Source organism: Hyperolius riggenbachi, chromosome 1 (genome assembly GCF_040937935.1).
Source record: "Hyperolius riggenbachi isolate aHypRig1 chromosome 1, aHypRig1.pri, whole genome shotgun sequence".
Taxonomy (NCBI): Eukaryota; Metazoa; Chordata; class Amphibia; order Anura; family Hyperoliidae; genus Hyperolius; species Hyperolius riggenbachi.
This window is the reverse complement of record NC_090646.1, coordinates 7151089-7169207: the sequence shown is the minus strand read 5'-3', so window position 1 is coordinate 7169207 and position 18119 is coordinate 7151089. Positions and strand designations below refer to the sequence as shown.

At 50.3% G+C, this 18119-nt stretch overlaps 1 pseudogene; it reads left to right on the top strand.

The window, feature by feature from the left end:
• Positions 1 to 561: 561 nt before the first annotated feature.
• LOC137547819 (uncharacterized) lies at positions 562 to 17388 on the top strand (annotated as a pseudogene).
• Positions 17389 to 18119: the final 731 nt, after the last annotated feature.

Here is an 18119-nt window from a genome sequence, read left to right as displayed (position 1 = left end):
AGCAGAGGCCCTGGTTGACATCCTGGCCTCCACCCAGGAAACCGACTCTGTTACCGAGGTGCAGATCAATCCGGAGTTGACAGCAGAGCAGCAGGCTGGGCTATCTGATGTGCTGACCCTTTACCATGGTACCTTTACAGCCCGCCCTGGTCTGACCAGCCTGGCTGTACACCATGTTGACACCGGAAATAACAAGCCGGTTAGACAGTCAGCCTATAGAGTCTCCCCTGAGGTTCAGGCCCACATCAGCAAGGAGATTGAGGAAATGCTGTCACTAGGGGTGATCCAACGGTCGCACAGCGCATGGGCATCACCTGTAGTGCTAGTACCCAAACGGGACCAGACCACTCGGTTCTGTGTAGATTATCGAAAACTAAATTTGATAACTGCGTCAGATGCTTACCCAATGCCGAGGGTCGACGAATTGTTAGATAAGCTAGCTGGCGCGCAATATCTAACAATCGTGGATTTGAGTCGGGGATACTGGCAGGTCCCTCTAACAGCTGAGGCACGGGAGAGGTCTGCCTTTATTACCCCTCAGGTCTGTTTGAATTTAATGTAATGCCGTTTGGAATGAAAAACGCCCCGGCCACCTTCCAACGGGTTGTAAATGGTCTCCTGGAAGGTTTGGGACACTGCACTGTCGCCTACCTGGATGACATCGCCGTGTTTAGCGCCAACTGGAACGACCACTTAGCGCAGCTGTCACAGGTTTTGGGGCGCATCACTGCAGCAGGACTAACAGTCAAGCCTAGCAAGTGTCAGATCGGCATGAAACAGGTACAGTACCTGGGACATGTGGTGGGGGGGGGAGAGCTTCGTCCAGATACGGGGAAGGTAGATGCCATTGTGTCCTGGCCCACCCCCCAAACGAAGAAACAGATTCAGTCCTTCTTAGGAACGGCTGGGTACTATAGAAAGTTTGTCCCCAACTACAGTGCCCTCGCCAAGCCATTGACAGATCTCACCAAAAAGAAGCTGCCCAAGCAGATTCTCTGGACGCCAGAATGTGAACAGTCATTCACAGCTCTGAAGAGGGCCCTAGCCAGCCCTCCCGTGTTGCAAGCGCCAGACTTCAGCAGACGGTTTGTGGTCCAGACGGACGCCTCAGCCTTTGGCCTGGGTGCTGTGTTAAGCCAGGTAAACCAGACTGGGGAAGAACATCCAATTCTGTATTTAAGTCGGAAGCTGCTACCCCGGGAGGTAGCCTACGCCACAATAGAGAAAGAGTGCTTGGCAATTGTATGGGCCCTACAAAAGCTGCAGCACTACCTCTATGGTCGCGTATTCACGGTCGTCACCGACCACAACCCTCTTAGTTGGTTACATCGGGTTTCTGGTGACAATGGAAAATTGCTGAGATGGAGCTTGGTTCTCCAACAATATAGCTTCACCATTCAACATAGGAAGGGGAGCAATCATGGGAATGCGGACGGGTTGTCCCGTCAAGCAGAACCAACAATGTAGGCGCAGGCAGGATAATCTGGGAAGATCATCTGCCTTGCCCCATTCTAAAGAGGGGAGGTGTGGTGATATATTGGGGTGCTGATAATGTTAAGGATAATAACAGAACATATTTCTGTCTTTTTTCTGTCTACTGGGTAAAACCTCAGATGTGTATTGTGCTTGGTAGTAATTGGCCACCTGGCCAGAGTAATCTGAAGGATAATGTAAGTCTGCATGTAAATGTACATTACCTCTGCCCTCATTGTCCAGCCGGGGAAACTGTGTGTACTGCTAATTAGCGGCCAATTGAGGAAGAATAGGCTGGTCGGCATGGCTTTTGAACTGGAATCAGCCATTGTCCCATCATACAAAGCAAGCCTGCCAGAGTGTTGGGGATGGGAAGCGGACACCTGAAGGTTTTGGAAATTTCTACAGACTTTAAAAACGGAAGTGGAATTGCTTTGAAATCTGTAAGTGTAAACAGGATTACAGGCAAACTGCTACCTGTAACCAAAATTCGATCTTTTCATGGATGTGCTAAAATACACTTTAACCAAGGAAATAATGTGGAGGAAGCTTTTTGATGTCTGCAGAGTTCAATGGGTGACATTGTGTCCTGCCAAACTTCAAGAAGCTAAAACAGGAACCCCCTTTGAAGTGCATATCACAAGAAGGATTATGACAAGCGTTCGGTGATGTCACAAACGGGGAAACTGCATTATTTCCTGGGGGCTGGACATTAAATGCCCCAGGGGACACTTCGGACTATTTAAGGTGGCCCAGGACAGCCACCGGGGTCTTCTCTCGGAGGTAGCGAATAGCTAGGGAGGATCGCGACTCCTGGTCGAACCGGCGTCCTCCCGTCAAACAACGTTCTAACCTAAGCTGGTAACGTTTTTTTAATCCCCATTTTTTTTTTACGCAAATATCCGTGTGTGTTATCTTTGTAACTTTTATCTTGTAACTATTTTTACTTTGTTTTTTGTAATCTTTTTGTATATATTAAGTTCTGCATTGTTCTATGTTTTTCTAGAATATTAAATTATTATTTAATAAGTTTGACTTCTGCCGTACTAAACTAACACTCATAGCCTAGAAGAGACTGAAGTGTAACCGTGTATAAGTTCATGCCTAATTGTACGCTTGAGCAACACTACCGTATGAAATTGTAATTGCATTGTGTGTGGGGGCGTTTGTCATACGTTGGCCTAAGCGTGCAGCTGACCCAACGTACGAACAACGCCAGTGCGAGTAGCGACAGCAGAGTGGCTAACAGTATCGTTCGGAACGACTGTTAGTGGGTCTTTGCTTCACGACAGTGTAAGATTGCAACTGTGTGTGTGTGGGTGCGTGGCGTTCCCGTATTTGGCCTAAGCGCAAAGCTGACCCAAATACGAAAACGCAGATTGCGTATTGAGCACTCGATAGCTGAGTGAACGTGTCTAGCAACGCTAGTGGTGGCAGTGGGAAGTGTTTGAGGGGTTCCAGCCTTGTTTGTAGCTTAAATAAGGCTGTTCCCCGCTTAACCTGGTCAAACCCGCAGTCGGGAACCGTATACGCAGGCGTGCCGCGGGCCGGTTCCTGACATAATTGGCTGGCAGTGGTGGCATCGTTTAGTACATTAGTATGCAGTTTAGCTCGCTATTCTGAGTACTAAAGGCTGGAAGCTTGCTAGAAGCAACTAGCCTACAGAAGTCTACTCAGTGCAGAATCTATATACTTTTTTTTTTGTTCAAAGATACACACTTGGTGTTTGCTTTCCCTCCCCCCCCCTTTTTTCTTTTTATTTTTTGCAACACGATGGTTGAGAAAGCATCCAGCTATGCAAGGCAAAACAAAGAGATGCTACTCAACCTGTGTGAGCACAGAGGCATCGAGACGGTGAGCGGCCAGACTAAGGAGCAGTTAGTTCGTGCGCTCGAGGAGCATGATGAGGCAGAACGAGCCCGTGCTTCAACGTCAGCGGGTGCAGCTCACGACACGCCAGAGGAGGAATCGCTCCCGCCACAGGATGCGAGTGGAGACGATGTCCTGGATGATCCACCGAACATGGGGATGACATCTCTGGAAGCCGACCTACAGCTACTAGGTTTGGCTGAGCCCGAACTGCGCCTAAAGCTGATTCTGGAACATCGGCAAGCAGAAAGGGAAATACGACAAGCCCAGAGGGAACAAGCTGCCCAGCGACTCCAGGCCGAGAGGGAAAGTGCTGAACGGCAACACCAGCTGGAGCTGGCTAAACTTCAGCAGCAGAACCGGTCTGCTGGACCCGCAGAACGCGAAGGTGAGCGAGTCCACAGAATCCCCCTGGATAAGTTCCCCGCTATGGACAAGGACTCTGACATAGACACTTTCCTACAGGGGTTTGAAAGGACTTGTCGGCAGTATGGGGTGCCCCGTGAGCAGTGGGCAAGATACCTCACACCAGGGCTGAGAGGCAAGGCCCTGGAGGCGTTTTGTGAGTCTCCCCCAGGAGGAAGAAACAGACTTTGAGGCAATTAAGAAAGCCATCATTGCACGATACCACCTCACGCCAGAGGTGTATCGAAAACGTTTCAGGACAGTGCAGCGAGGTCCTAATGACAGCTACCTGGATCATGCTTGCAACCAGCGCACTGCCTTCCAGCAGTGGTTAAAAGGACTGTCGGTTGAAACCTTTGATGCCCTGCAGGAACTGATAATAAAAGACCAGTTCCTCCACACTTGTCCTGTTGAGGTCCGGCAGTTTGTACGGGACCGAGAGCCGAAGACCGTGGATGAGGCCGCAAAAGTTGCTGATGCCTACACGTCCAATCGAGCATCTGACTTTCGAAGGACTACGGCGCCCAGCTGGAAGGGAGAAAAGCCTGCGAGACCTTCTCCTCTGAGCACCCAGCGAAGCCAAGTCCCGCAGCCGCCTGGAGGTAGAACAGCCACCGTTGACACTCGGAGATGTTTTGCCTGTAACAAACCGGGTCACATCAGTGCTACGTGCCCAGAAAAGAAGAAGGAAGCCCCAAACTCTGGCGGGGCCCGAAATGCGTTGTGTGCCACCAGGAATGCAGGTAGCTATGCAGAGAATCTGCAACCTGTCACGGTTGGGGATACGGTTACCACCGGTCTAAGAGACACTGGAGCAGAGGTGACTCTAGTGCACCCCCAGCTTGTGAACTCTGAGGAGTACATTCCTGGCAAGACTATGGCTGTCAAAGGAGTTGGGGGTGTCACCCCCGCCATACCCACCGCCTTGGTCCACCTGGATTGGGGGGCCGGCAGCGGAATGAAAGAAGTGGGGGTAACGGATGCCATCCCCACAAACGTTTTGTTGGGTACTGACCTGGGACAGTTAGTGGCCCGGTATGAGCCTACTCCACGCCCCATGGAGCCTGCATCCCCCGCAGAAGTTCCGGACTCTTGCAAGGTACTGTGTGATAATGCTGTGCAAGCGGGGAGTGCTGGTGAGGCCCCAGGGGCTACGGACTGTGTACTAGGAGCCAGCCCTAGTGAGTCTCCAGTGCCCAGGCCTGGAGGAGGACACGATGTTACCATGAATGCAGATGATGTTGATGTAATATGTGATGTGTTGCATAATGACATGCGTACAGTGAACGCTCCGTCAGCTGCAGTGGTGACCCGAAGTGCTCACCGGGTTGCAGCAGACGAATTGTCCACTGAAGGGGCTGTTGTCACTGGGTCGGGCTCTTCCACTTCAGAGCCTGGCTCTGAGGACCCAGAGGCCTCTCAGTTTGCCACCTCCCTGGTGCCTGTGGCCGACAGCGCTGAGTTCTCCGAGGCTGTGCGACTTGATAGCAGCCTGGAAGAGCTCAGGGGTCTGGCGGACAGGGCACCGGTGGAGGGCGACAAAGTGAGGGTGTACTGGGAGCACGGCAGACTGTACAGAGAGGTTACTCCCTCTGAGCTGTCTGGAGTGGAGGAGGCAGACAGGCAGTTGATTGTGCCCCACAGGTACAGGGAGCAGCTATTAAGAATAGCACATGAGGTGCCCCTGGCTGGTCACTTGGGGATCCGCAAGACCAAATCCCGGCTTGCACACAATTTTTATTGGCCCCACATGGGGACAGATATTGCCGATTTTTGCCGGTCTTGTGTCGCATGTCAGCGGGTCGGCAAAGCAGGTGACACAGACAAAGCCCCACTGAGGCCCTTGCCCATCATAGAGGAGCCCTTCCAAAGGGTTGCTGTGGACATAATCGGGCCTCTAGCAATACCCAGCAGCACAGGGAAACGTTTCATTCTTACGGTGGTCGATTATGCCACTCGCTACCCTGAAGCTGTAGCCCTGAGCTCCATACGGGCAGACAAGGTTGCGGACGCATTGGTGCGCATTTTCTCACGGGTCGGTTTTCCCCGTGAAATGCTCACCGATCACGGCCCGCAATTCATGTCACGCCTAATGGAATGCCTCTGTAAACAAATGCAGGTAGAACACATCATGGCCAGCCCTTACCACCCCCAGACAAATGGGTTATGTGAGCGGTTCAATGGTACTCTGAAACAGATGCTAAGGGTGTTTGTTGAATCGCAAGGGAGAGACTGGGAGCGATACCTGCCTCACTTACTGTTTGCTTATCGTGAGGTGCCCCAGGCATCCACCGGGTTCTCGCCCTTTGAGCTCTTATATGGGAGGAGGGTACGCGGACCCCTCGATCTCATTCGAGAGGTCTGGGAGGGGCAGGATATGGGTCCCGGGGTCTCCATAGTGGAATACGTTCTAAAGTTCTGGGAAAAGATGGACACCCTGGTGGGGTTAGTGCGAGAGAATCTTACCCAAGCCCAGGCCACCCAGAAGCAGTGGTATGACCACGGGGCTAGGGAGAGAGTTTATGAGGTAGGTCGCAAGGTATGGGTCCTAAACCCGATGCGACAGAATAAGCTGCAGGCCGCTTGGGATGGGCCCTATACCATCCATAGGAAGATTAGTGATGTGACCTATGTGGTCGCGCTGGATGACCGAGGTAAGCAGCTGAAAACACACCATGTAAACATGTTAAAGGATCATCATGCTAGAACCGCTTGCGCTCTCCCTGTCTGCAGTTTGCTACCGGATGGTGAAGCAGAGGCCCTGGTTGACATCCTGGCCTCCACCCAGGAAACCGACTCTGTTACCGAGGTGCAGATCAATCCGGAGTTGACAGCAGAACAGCAGGCTGGGCTATCTGATGTGCTGACCCTTTACCATGGTACCTTTACAGCCCGCCCTGGTCTGACCAGCCTGGCTGTACACCATGTTGACACCGGAAATAACAAGCCGGTTAGACAGTCAGCCTATAGAGTCTCCCCTGAGGTTCAGGCCCACATCAGCAAGGAGATTGAGGAAATGCTGTCACTAGGGGTGATCCAACGGTCGCACAGCGCATGGGCATCACCTGTAGTGCTAGTACCCAAACGGGACCAGACCACTCGGTTCTGTGTAGATTATCGAAAACTAAATTTGATAACTGCGTCAGATGCTTACCCAATGCCGAGGGTCGACGAATTGTTAGATAAGCTAGCTGGCGCGCAATATCTAACAATCGTGGATTTGAGTCGGGGATACTGGCAGGTCCCTCTAACAGCTGAGGCACGGGAGAGGTCTGCCTTTATCACCCCCTCAGGTCTGTTTGAATTTAATATAATGCCGTTTGGAATGAAAAACGCCCCGGCCACCTTCCAACGGGTTGTAAATGGTCTCCTGGAAGGTTTGGGACACTGCGCTGTCGCCTACCTGATGACATCGCCGTGTTTAGCGCCAACTGGAACGACCACTTAGCGCAGCTGTCACAGGTTTTGGGGCGCATCACTGCAGCAGGACTAACAGTCAAGCCTAGCAAGTGTCAGATCGGCATGAAACAGGTACAGTACCTGGGACATGTGGTGGGGGGGGGGGAGAGCTTCGTCCAGATGCGGGGAAGGTAGATGCCATTGTGTCCTGGCCCACCCCCCAAACGAAGAAACAGATTCAGTCCTTCTTAGGAACGGCTGGGTACTATAGAAAGTTTGTCCCCAACTACAGTGCCCTCGCCAAGCCATTGACAGATCTCACCAAAAAGAAGCTGCCCAAGCAGATTCTCTGGACGCCAGAATGTGAACAGTCATTCACAGCTCTGAAGAGGGCCCTAGCCAGCCCTCCCGTGTTGCAAGCGCTAGGGATGAGCGTAATGACCTAATTACGAATTTCCGAAATTTTGCGAAATTACTACAATTACGATTTTAGCAGTAATCGAAATTTCGTAATTTTTGCAAATTACGCAAATTTTCGTAATTACGATTACGAAATTTAGTATTTTAAAGTTTGCAAAGGTTTCTATCCCTCTAGATGCCTTCGTAATCGAAATTTCACTCCCGTAATGACGAATTTCGTGTCTCCAACCGAAATTTTACTATTTCAGGTTTGTAAGGGTTTCTATCCCTCTAGATGCCTAAAATGAATAGCACAGCCAGCCTCCTCCTCCTCCTCCTCCTCCTCCTCCTCCTCCTCCTCCTCCTCCTCCTCCTCCTCCTCTCTCTCTCTCTCTCTCTCTCTCTCTCTCTCTCTCTCTCTCTCTCTCTCTCTCTCTCTCTCTCTCTCTCTCTCTCTCTCTCTCTCTCTCTCTCTCTCTCTCTCTCTCTCTCTCTCTCTCTCTCTCTCTCTCTCTCTCTCTCTCTCTCTCCAGAGATCTGTAGTATTTCAAAACCATACTCACATTCATGACATGTCCAGGGATCAAACCCAGGCCAACCACATGGAAGACAGCTATGCTCACCACCATACCACCAAACACACACTAAATAGACTGCTAACCTAAATCTTACTTGTAGACAGTCATATGAGACACATGCTGGGTGCAGGGCTTTGTGATTGGACCATGCGATAGAGTGAGGTGCAAAAATGAAATCATGCCTAGCAGAGGATGGTTTCACAGTGCTAAATGCTAGGCTGGCTGTGGTGCAATTGGTTAGTGTGTCTGGCTGGTAACAGCAAGGTTACAGGTTCAATTCCATCCAGGCATGTCTTTTCCTTTTGCGTTCAACAGTTGTCCAAACAGAGCCAACAGAGCCCCAGATAGCCATGTAGAGTTAGGTCACAGCTAGCCTGGCTGTGGTGCAATTGGTTAGTGTGTCTGGCTGGTAACAGCAAGGTTACAGGTTCGATTCCATCCAGGCATGTCTTTTCCTTTTGAGTTCAACAGTTGTCCAAACACCGAGCACAAAGTTTTGCATGCGTAAAGTTTTACGCACGCAAAATACCCCATGGGGTTCAATGGCGCAGCGCGCGCACGCAAAAGGAAAAGACATGCCTGGATGGAATCAAACCTTGCTGTTACCAGCCAGACACACTAACCAATTGCACCACAGCCAGGCTAGCTGTGACCTAACTCTACATGGCTATCTGGGGCTCTGTTGGCTCTGTTTGGACAACTGTTGAACGCAAAAGGAAAAGACATGCCTGGATGGAATCGAACCTGTAACCTTGCTGTTACCAGCCAGACGCACTAACCAATTGCACCACAGCCAGGCTAGCAGTGACCTAACTCTACATGGCTATCTGGGGCTCTGTTGACTCTGTTTGGACAACTGTTGAACGCAAAAGGAAAAGACATGCCTGGATGGAATCGAACCTGTAACCTTGCTGTTACTAGCCAGACGCACTAACCAATTGCACCACAGCCAGGCTAGCTGTGACCTAACTCTACATGGCTATCTGGGGCTCTGTTGGCTCTGTTTGGACAACTGTTGAACGCAAAAGGAAAAGACATGCCTGGATGGAATCGAACCTGTAACCTTGCTGTTACCAGCCAGACGCACTAACCAATTGCACCACAGCCAGGCTAGCAGTGACCTAACTCTACATGGCTATCTGGGGCTCTGTTGACTCTGTTTGGACAACTGTTGAACGCAAAAGGAAAAGACATGCCTGGATGGAATCGAACCTGTAACCTTACTGTTACTAGCCAGACGCACTAACCAATTGCACCACAGCCAGGCTAGCTGTGACCTAACTCTACATGGCTATCTGGGGCTCTGTTGGCTCTGTTTGGACAACTGTTGAACGCAAAAGGAAAAGACATGCCTGGATGGAATTGAACCTGTAACCTTGCTGTTACCAGCCAGACACACTAACCAATTGCACCTCAGCCAGCCTAGCATTTAGCACTGTGAAACCATCCTCTGCTAGGCATGATTTCATTTTTGCACCTCACTCTATCGCATGGTCCAATCACAAAGCCCTGCACCCAGCATGTGTCTCATATGACTGTCTACAAGTAAGATTTAGGTTAGCAGTCTATTTAGTGTGTGTTTGGTGGTATGGTGGTGAGCATAGCTGTCTTCCATGTGGTTGGCCTGGGTTTGATCCCTGGACATGTCATGAATGTGAGTATGGTTTTGAAATACTACAGATCTCTGGAGAGAGAGAGAGAGAGAGAGAGAGAGAGAGAGAGAGAGAGAGAGAGAGAGAGAGAGAGAGAGAGAGAGAGAGAGAGAGAGAGAGAGGAGGAGGAGGAGGAGGAGGAGGAGGAGGAGGAGGAGTGGCTGGCTGGCTGGCTGTGCTATTCATTTTAGGCATCTAGAGGGAAATTCGTAATTACGGGAGTGAAATTTCGATTACGAAATTGTAAATTACGATTTGAAAATTAATTACGAAATTACGAATTTGGGTCGTAATGTTAAATTTCGCATTCGTAATAAAAGCAGTTCGAAATTTCGAAAATTTCGGCTCATCTCTAGCAAGCGCCAGACTTCAGCCGACGGTTTGTGGTCCAGACGGACGCCTCAGCCTTTGGCCTGGGTGCTGTGTTAAGCCAGGTAAACCAGACTGGGGAAGAACATCCGATTCTGTATTTAAGTCGGAAGCTGCTACCCCGGGAGGTAGCCTACGCCACCATACAGAAAGAGTGCTTGGCAATTGTATGGGCCCTACAAAAGCTGCAGCACTACCTCTATGGTCGCGTATTCACGGTCGTCACCGACCACAACCCTCTTAGTTGGTTACATCGGGTTTCTGGTGACAATGGAAAATTGCTGAGATGGAGCTTGGTTCTCCAACAATATAGCTTCACCATTCAACATAGGAAGGGGAGCAATCATGGGAATGCGGACGGGTTGTCCCGTCAAGCAGAACCAACAATGTAGGCGCAGGCAGGATAATCTGGGAAGATCATCTGCCTTGCCCCATTCTAAAGAGGGGAGGTGTGGTGATATATTGGGGTGCTGATAATGTTAAGGATAATAACAGAACATATTTCTGTCTTTTTTCTGTCTACTGGGTAAAACCTCAGATGTGTATTGTGCTTGGTAGTAATTGGCCACCTGGCCAGAGTAATCTGAAGGATAATGTAAGTCTGCATGTAAATGTACATTACCTCTGCCCTCATTGTCCAGCCGGGGAAACTGTGTGTACTGCTAATTAGCGGCCAATTGAGGAAGAATAGGCTGGTCGGCATGGCTTTTGAACTGGAATCAGCCATTGTCCCATCATACAAAGCAAGCCTGCCAGAGTGTTGGGGATGGGAAGCGGACACCTGAAGGTTTTGGAAATTTCTACAGACTTTAAAAACGGAAGTGGAATTGCTTTGAAATCTGTAAGTGTAAACAGGATTACAGGCAAACTGCTACCTGTAACCAAAATTCGATCTTTTCATGGATGTGCTAAAATACACTTTAACCAAGGAAATAATGTGGAGGAAGCTTTTTGATGTCTGCAGAGTTCAATGGGTGACATTGTGTCCTGCCAAACTTCAAGAAGCTAAAACAGGAACCCCCTTTGAAGTGCATATCACAAGAAGGATTATGACAAGCGTTCGGTGATGTCACAAACGGGGAAACTGCATTAGTTCCTGGGGGCTGGACATTAAATGCCCCAGGGGACACTTCAGACTATTTAAGGTGGCCCAGGACAGCCACCGGGGTCTTCTCTCGGAGGTAGCGAATAGCTAGGGAGGATCGCGACTCCTGGTCGAACCGGCGTCCTCCCGTCAAACAACGTTCTAACCTAAGCTGGTAACGTTTTTTTAATCCCCATTTTTTTTTACGCAAATATCCGTGTGTGTTATCTTTGTAACTTTTATCTTGTAACTATTTTTACTTTGTTTTTTGTAATCTTTTTGTATATAATAAGTTCTGCATTGTTCTATGTTTTTCTAGAATATTAAATTATTATTTAATAAGTTTGACTTCTGCCGTACTAAACTAACACTCATAGCCTAGAAGAGACTGAAGTGTAACCGTGTATAAGTTCATGCCTAATTGTACGCTTGAGCAACACTACCGGATGAAATTGTAATTGCATTGTGTGTGGGGGCGTTTGTCATACGTTGGCCTAAGCGCGCAGCTGACCCAACGTACGAACAACGCCAGTGCGAGTAGCGACAGCAGAGTGGCTAACAGTATCGTTCGGAACGACTGTTAGTGGGTCTTTGCTTCACGACAGTGTAAGATTGCAACTGTGTGTGTGTGGGTGCGTGGCGTTCCCGTATTTGGCCTAAGCGCAAAGCTGACCCAAATACGAAAACGCAGATTGCGTATTGAGCACTCGAAAGCTGAGTGAACGTGTCTAGCAACGCTAGTGGTGGCAGTGGGAAGTGTTTGAGGGGTTCCAGCCTTGTTTGTAGCTTAAATAAGGCTGTTCCCCGCTTAACCTGGTCAAACCCGCAGTCGGGAACCGTATACGCAGGCGTGCCGCGGGCCGGTTCCTGACATGAAGGCATCTGGTGCTGGCAGTGGCACCACACCCATCACTGCACAGCCTTCAGCAGCAGCAGCAACAGCAGCCACCCGCCCTCCTGCTCCTCCAGCAGCACCAGCAGGAGTGCGGAAACGCACTGCTCCTCCCCCCTCTGCAACTCCTGCCGCCGACACTGAGGCCTGTTCTGGCAGCCAGTCCTCAGTGGCCTCCTCTGCTGTCTCCGCTGATTCCCGTGCTAGCAAAAGGCAACGCCAGAGCCTTTTGAGCGAGTCCTTCCAGTGGGGTGGTTAGGGCTCTGCCTCCCAGCAGCCGTCGCATGCGGCAGCTGAACGACTTGCTGGCACGGGCCATGTGCTCCCAACTCCTTACGTCACGCGACCACGTGACACCGCTCTGTTCACTATATAACCTGGCGTCCGTCGCCATTATGGCTACAGGAGTCCCCCTCTCTCTTGATAAAGCGGCGTCGTTTGCCGCGGAACCGGTGGAGACATCCGCCTGGGGCTTTCTCTTCCTTCTGCTGCCTGCCATTGCACCCATCCGGCTAAGTATTTTTGCCTTCTTATACTATGTTAGCCTCATAGCATGCGGTATCATAGTCACAGCCATTGAATCACATTACATCACTGATGTCTGCACCATTGGTTAGCTATTGATTTTTTGATCATATTGCATCTTTTGATTGTTTTGCATCATATTGATGGTTATTTTGCACTGTGTGTTCACTTTTTATCCTTACAGGTCTTCTCTCACCATTTAGGCTTAAACACTGAACCCGGGTTCAACTACTTGGGGTAGCTCTGTATTGAGCACCTTAGAGTATACGGTATTATATACTTATTCTATGATGGTGCGCTCTTCATTTATTGATTGATTTATGGTATATTTGATTGATTATTACAGGCAGCATGATTTATTTTAAGTGCTTTTAACATGTTCTATAGTGATTGATATTTTGAATATAATAAATTGTTACATTTGGAATTTAATACTTGTGTGGTGCTGTATTTAAAAGGACATGATCCCCTTCTTTTACGTCCTTCCAGGGGGTGGTTAGGGCTCTGCCTCCCAGCAGCCGTCGCGTTCGGCAGCTGAACGGCTTGCTGGCACGGGCCATGTGCTCCCAACTCCTGCCGTACATGCTCATGCAGGAGGGGAGCGACATGCGTGCGCTGCTTGCTTGTGCAGCCCCAGACTGGCAGCTCCCCAGCAGAAACTTCTTCGCCCGCCAGGTCATGCCTACACTGCACCGCTTTGTGATGGCCAATGTGGAGCGAGGGCTGGAGCACGCGGTTGGTGAAAGGGTCCACGTCACCATGGACTCCTGGAGCAGCCGCTTCGGGACAGGCCACTACCTGTCCTTCACTGTCCACTGGGTCAGTTTGGTGGAAGGGGGTGAGGATGGGAGAGCAGCAGCGGGCACAGCAGCAGCAGCAACACAGTGGGTGGTGCCACCCCGCAGGGTCAGGGGAACTGCAGCAGGTTCCTCCGATCCTCTGCCATCCTCCAGCACACCTGGCCAAACCCCCCGCCTCAGCAGCAGCGTGAAGCCACGCCACTGCCAAGCGCTGCTGCAGTTGGTCAGCCTTGGGAAGACCAAGCTGACGGCAACCCATGTGTTGGCCAAACTCCAGGAGCAGGAGAGGATTTGGCTGACCCCCAGAGACCTAAGAGTCGGAGAGATGGTGGCCGACAATGGGGCCAATCTGGTTGCCGCAATCGACAGGGGAAACCTGACCCGCATCCCCTGTCTTGCCCACGTGCTGAACCTGGTGGTGCAGAAGTTCTTGCGCACCTACCAGGGGATGGGCGAACTGCTGGAAACAGCAAGGAATGTTGTGCGTCACTTCTGGCGCTCGCCTGCAGCCTCTGCGAGCCTGGAAGACGTGCAAAAGGAGCTGGAGCTGCCACGCCATCGGCTGATCCTTGACGTTCCAACTCGCTGGAACTCCACCCTGGCGATGTTGGAGCGTCTGGTTGAACAGAAGCACGCTGTCAACCAGTACCTTGCCCTGGCCACTGTGTCCGCTGCTCAGAAAAGGGACAAGACCAGCAACATCCCGTCCATTGTCCCCGATGACGACTGGGGGCACATGCAGCAGGTGTGCTTAGTGCTGGCTCCCTTTCTGCAGGCCACCAACATGGTGAGCAGGGACCATGCTATGGTGTGCGAGTGGGTGCCCCTGGTTTGTCTGCTGAACAGGGCCCTCAATGCTTTGCTGGAACAGGGAGCGGCAGCCTTGGCCCAGCAGGAGCGGCATGCAGCTGCACAGTCTACCTCTGAGGGGGAGGAGGAGGAGGACTTGGTGGAGGTCCCTGACCTTGCTGCTGATGAGGGGGATCAGCAGAGCGCAGCTGAGTTGATGCGGGGGTGGAGAGAGGATGAGGCGGCAGAGGAGGAGGATGAGGACAGCACTGCCATCGATGTGCCAGCACACGTGGCCCGCCTCTTCCCAATGGCAGCGCACATGCTGACGTGCCTGTGCAGGGACCCCAGGGTGATCCAGATGAAGCAGAGGGAGGACATCTGGATCAGCATGATGTTGGACCCGTGCCTCAAGGGGAAGTTGAGCCAGTTCCTGCCTATCACAGGAGGAGACCCAGCGCAACAAATAAGGAGTTCGCAGCAGGCCCTTGTTGAGCGCTTGGAGGAAGCCTTCCCCTAGCCTTCCACCCCCACTGTCCAGCCAGCACAGAGGCAGCAGCAGGTGCCTGCATCCAGCAGCAAGTGCCCCACAGACCTGCTGTCTCTCAGCAACAAGCTCTACAGGACTGTAGAGCCTCCAGCAGTGACTAGAGAGGAGGTGCATGCAGCAGCATCCTCCTCCGGTCACAGCCAGCGCCTGACCCACATGGTTGCTGACTACATGGGGTCCTACAGCGGGCTTGACAGCGATGCCCCTGTTGATCCCATGGAGTATTGGGTCAAGCGCCTGGAGATCTGGAGCGAGCTGGCGCAGTACGCCCTGGAAGTGCTGTCCTGTCCCCCTTCCAGCGTGCTGTCCGAGCGCTGCTTCAGTGCAGCTGGTGGCGTGGTCACCGAGAAACGCTCACGTCTGTCTCACAAGTCTGTGGACAGACTGACGTTTCTCAAGATGAACCAGGCGTGGGTGGAAGGCGAGTTCCTGGCCCCTGTTGTCGGCGAGAGGGGGACATGAACTGGCTGCCGGAACCATCGTTAATATGCCTTACCACCCTTTACCACCTCCTGGCTCCTGCTCACTACTAAGCCAGCCTGGTTCAGTTTCACTATTACGTCGCCTGTAGCCACACATTTTACACCTACAGTGGGCTGCTGTGTACTGCCCTTCTGCTGTCTGTCTGTGTTTCCCACTGCCAGGGTACACAGATTTTACCTTCTGCTGCCACTCTGCCACCAGCTATTACGTCCAACAATAGCTATATGTGTAATTTGCTGTAAAAATAAATAAATAAATAAACCATTAAAAAAAAAAGGTTTAATTTTTCTGAGGTGCCCGGGTTGAAAACTGTGTTGTCCCAGTTGTGTATTGGACACGATGTGGGCTGCACGACCGCTGTCTGGGACCTCCTGTTGTGTTTATTTACAGCCCTGGTATCACCGCTAGGTACCAGGGCTATTATGTCATGCTGCCTACCTACCTGCTGCCACACTCACACTACTCCTCCATTCCTCCTGCTGCTGCTGCTGTCTGTCTGCTGTGTTTCCCACTGCCAGAGTACACAGATTTACCTTCTGCTGCCACTCTGCCACCAGCTATTACGTCCAACAATAGCTATATGTGTAATTTGCTGTAAAAAACAAAACAAAAAAAAAACATTAAAAAAAAAGGTTTAATTTTTCTGAGGTGTCCGGGTTGAAAACTGTGTTGTCCCAGTTGTGTATTGGACACGATGTGGGCTTCACGACCGCTGTCTGGAACCTCATGCTGTGTATTTATGGCCTGGTACCACCGCTAGGTACCACAGCCTATTATGTCTCGCTGCCTGCCTCATTGACTGCCTGCTGCCACACAATCATCCTTCTCCTGCTGCTGCTGCTGAATTTACCTCCTGCTGTCTGTGTGTTTCCACTGCCAGGGAGCACATACAATGGCGCTTCCATCATGCGTCACCAGCTATTTATTATGCTCAAAAATAGCTGCATTTCTTAAAAAAAAAAAAAATTGAAGAGAAATAAGTGAAGAAGAAGAAGACGATATAGAAGAAGAAGAAGATATAGAAAAAGAAGAAGAAGAAGAAGGAGAAGAAGAAGAAGATATAGAAAAAGAAGAAGAAGAAATAGACAAAATAATAATAAGAAGAAGATATAGAAAAAGAAGATATAGAAAAAGAAGATGAAGAAAAAGAAGATGAAGAAGAAGATGATGAAGAAGAAGATGAAGATGATGAAGAAGATGAAGATGATGAAGATGATGAAGAAGAAGAAGAAGAAGAAGAAGAAGAAGAAGAAGAAGAAGAAGAAGAAGAAGAAGATGAAGAAGAAGAAGAAGAAGAAGAAGAAGAAGAAGATGAAGAAGAAGAAGAAGAAGAAGATATAGAAGAAGAAGAAGATATAGAAGAAGAAGATATAGAAGAAGAAGAAGAAGAAGAAGAACAAGAAGAAGAAGAAGTATACAGTACTGAACAGAATTTTGGACACAACTTCTCTTTCCACCTTTTTTTTTTTTTTAAAGGAACATCCCCACATAATCACTTGCTGTTGTTACTTGGAAAAAAAGATGTTTCTTGCATCATTCACCCCCAAAACAAGTGTTGGAAGCTATTTAAGGCCAATTCGAATAGTCAGCTCGAATAATGAACTCGAATACCGACTCGAATAGTGAGCTCGAATTTCGAGGTCGAATCGAATAGTAAAAAATATTTGACTTGAATATTCGACCGACCTCAAATAATTTACTATTCGAATTCGACCTAACTCGAATAATAAAAAGGGGTATCCGAGCATCACTGATCAGGACTTCAAGAGGCTGATGCAAGCTGGCGCTGGCTCCCACTGCCACGGTGCCACAGGCCACTGCTGCTGATACCGCCACCTATATTCAACCCAAAACACAATTGCGGTGTCATTTTTTGGAGGTGTCTGGGCTGAAAACTGTGATGTCCCAGTCTTGCGGTTGGACTTTGGACACAATGTGGGTGGCACGACCGCTGTCTGGAACCAGTCCTGATGTTAATTGAAAGCCTTTTTTTTCATATTTTAACTCCCCACATAATCAATTAGTGTTTCTCTTTAACCATTTCAGCCGCCCAGACGTGAAGCTTACGTCTGGGTGGCTGCTCACTTGCGCTCCCACGCTTCGGCGCGCTCCCGCGCATGATTGCAGGTGCACCCCCGTGGTGTCCCCCGGTAGCCCTGGGATCAGTGAACGGGAACATAGTTCCTGATCACCGATCCATGTCCCTGGAAAAAAAACCAAAGTGTTCTCGCCGGACGCTTTAATCGCGCATGCGCAGTACTTTCACGCCGGCCGCCGTGATGACGCGAGGCGGCCGGCGTGTGACGTAATCCGCGTCATACGCGGAAGCTGCAGCCCGACACTCCACCGAGTGTCGCCCGGGCTGCGGCCTGTCAGCTATACCGGAGCGGGGAGAAGGAGAGGAGCCAGGACGCCGGCGTGGGACCTCCCGACCAGCACTGGGCTGGAGAAAGCCCCTGGTGAGTACAACTTTTCTTTTTTTCGTGAGCTCAGAGTCCCTTTAAAAACCAGCCATCACGCGGATCTCTCCATCAGGTTGGCAGCGATATTGCCCATCCTTCATAATTAAATCATCATACCGGCCTTTATTAAATCTGTTCACTTTTTATATCAATGAGCTCCATTCTTTTTGTTTCCAACATTCCTGAGCCTTCTCCTCTCCAACACTTTTTTTATCTGCCAAATACACCACATACAATCTCGCCAAGATACTGCTTCCAATGACAACTGCTCCTTCTTGAATACAATTAGATTCCTTGCATCCCACAGAACTTCCTTGAATACAGAAAACACGATCCACCCCTTCCTATCCTTTTCCTTTGCACCCAGTGACACTCCACCCATCACCATTA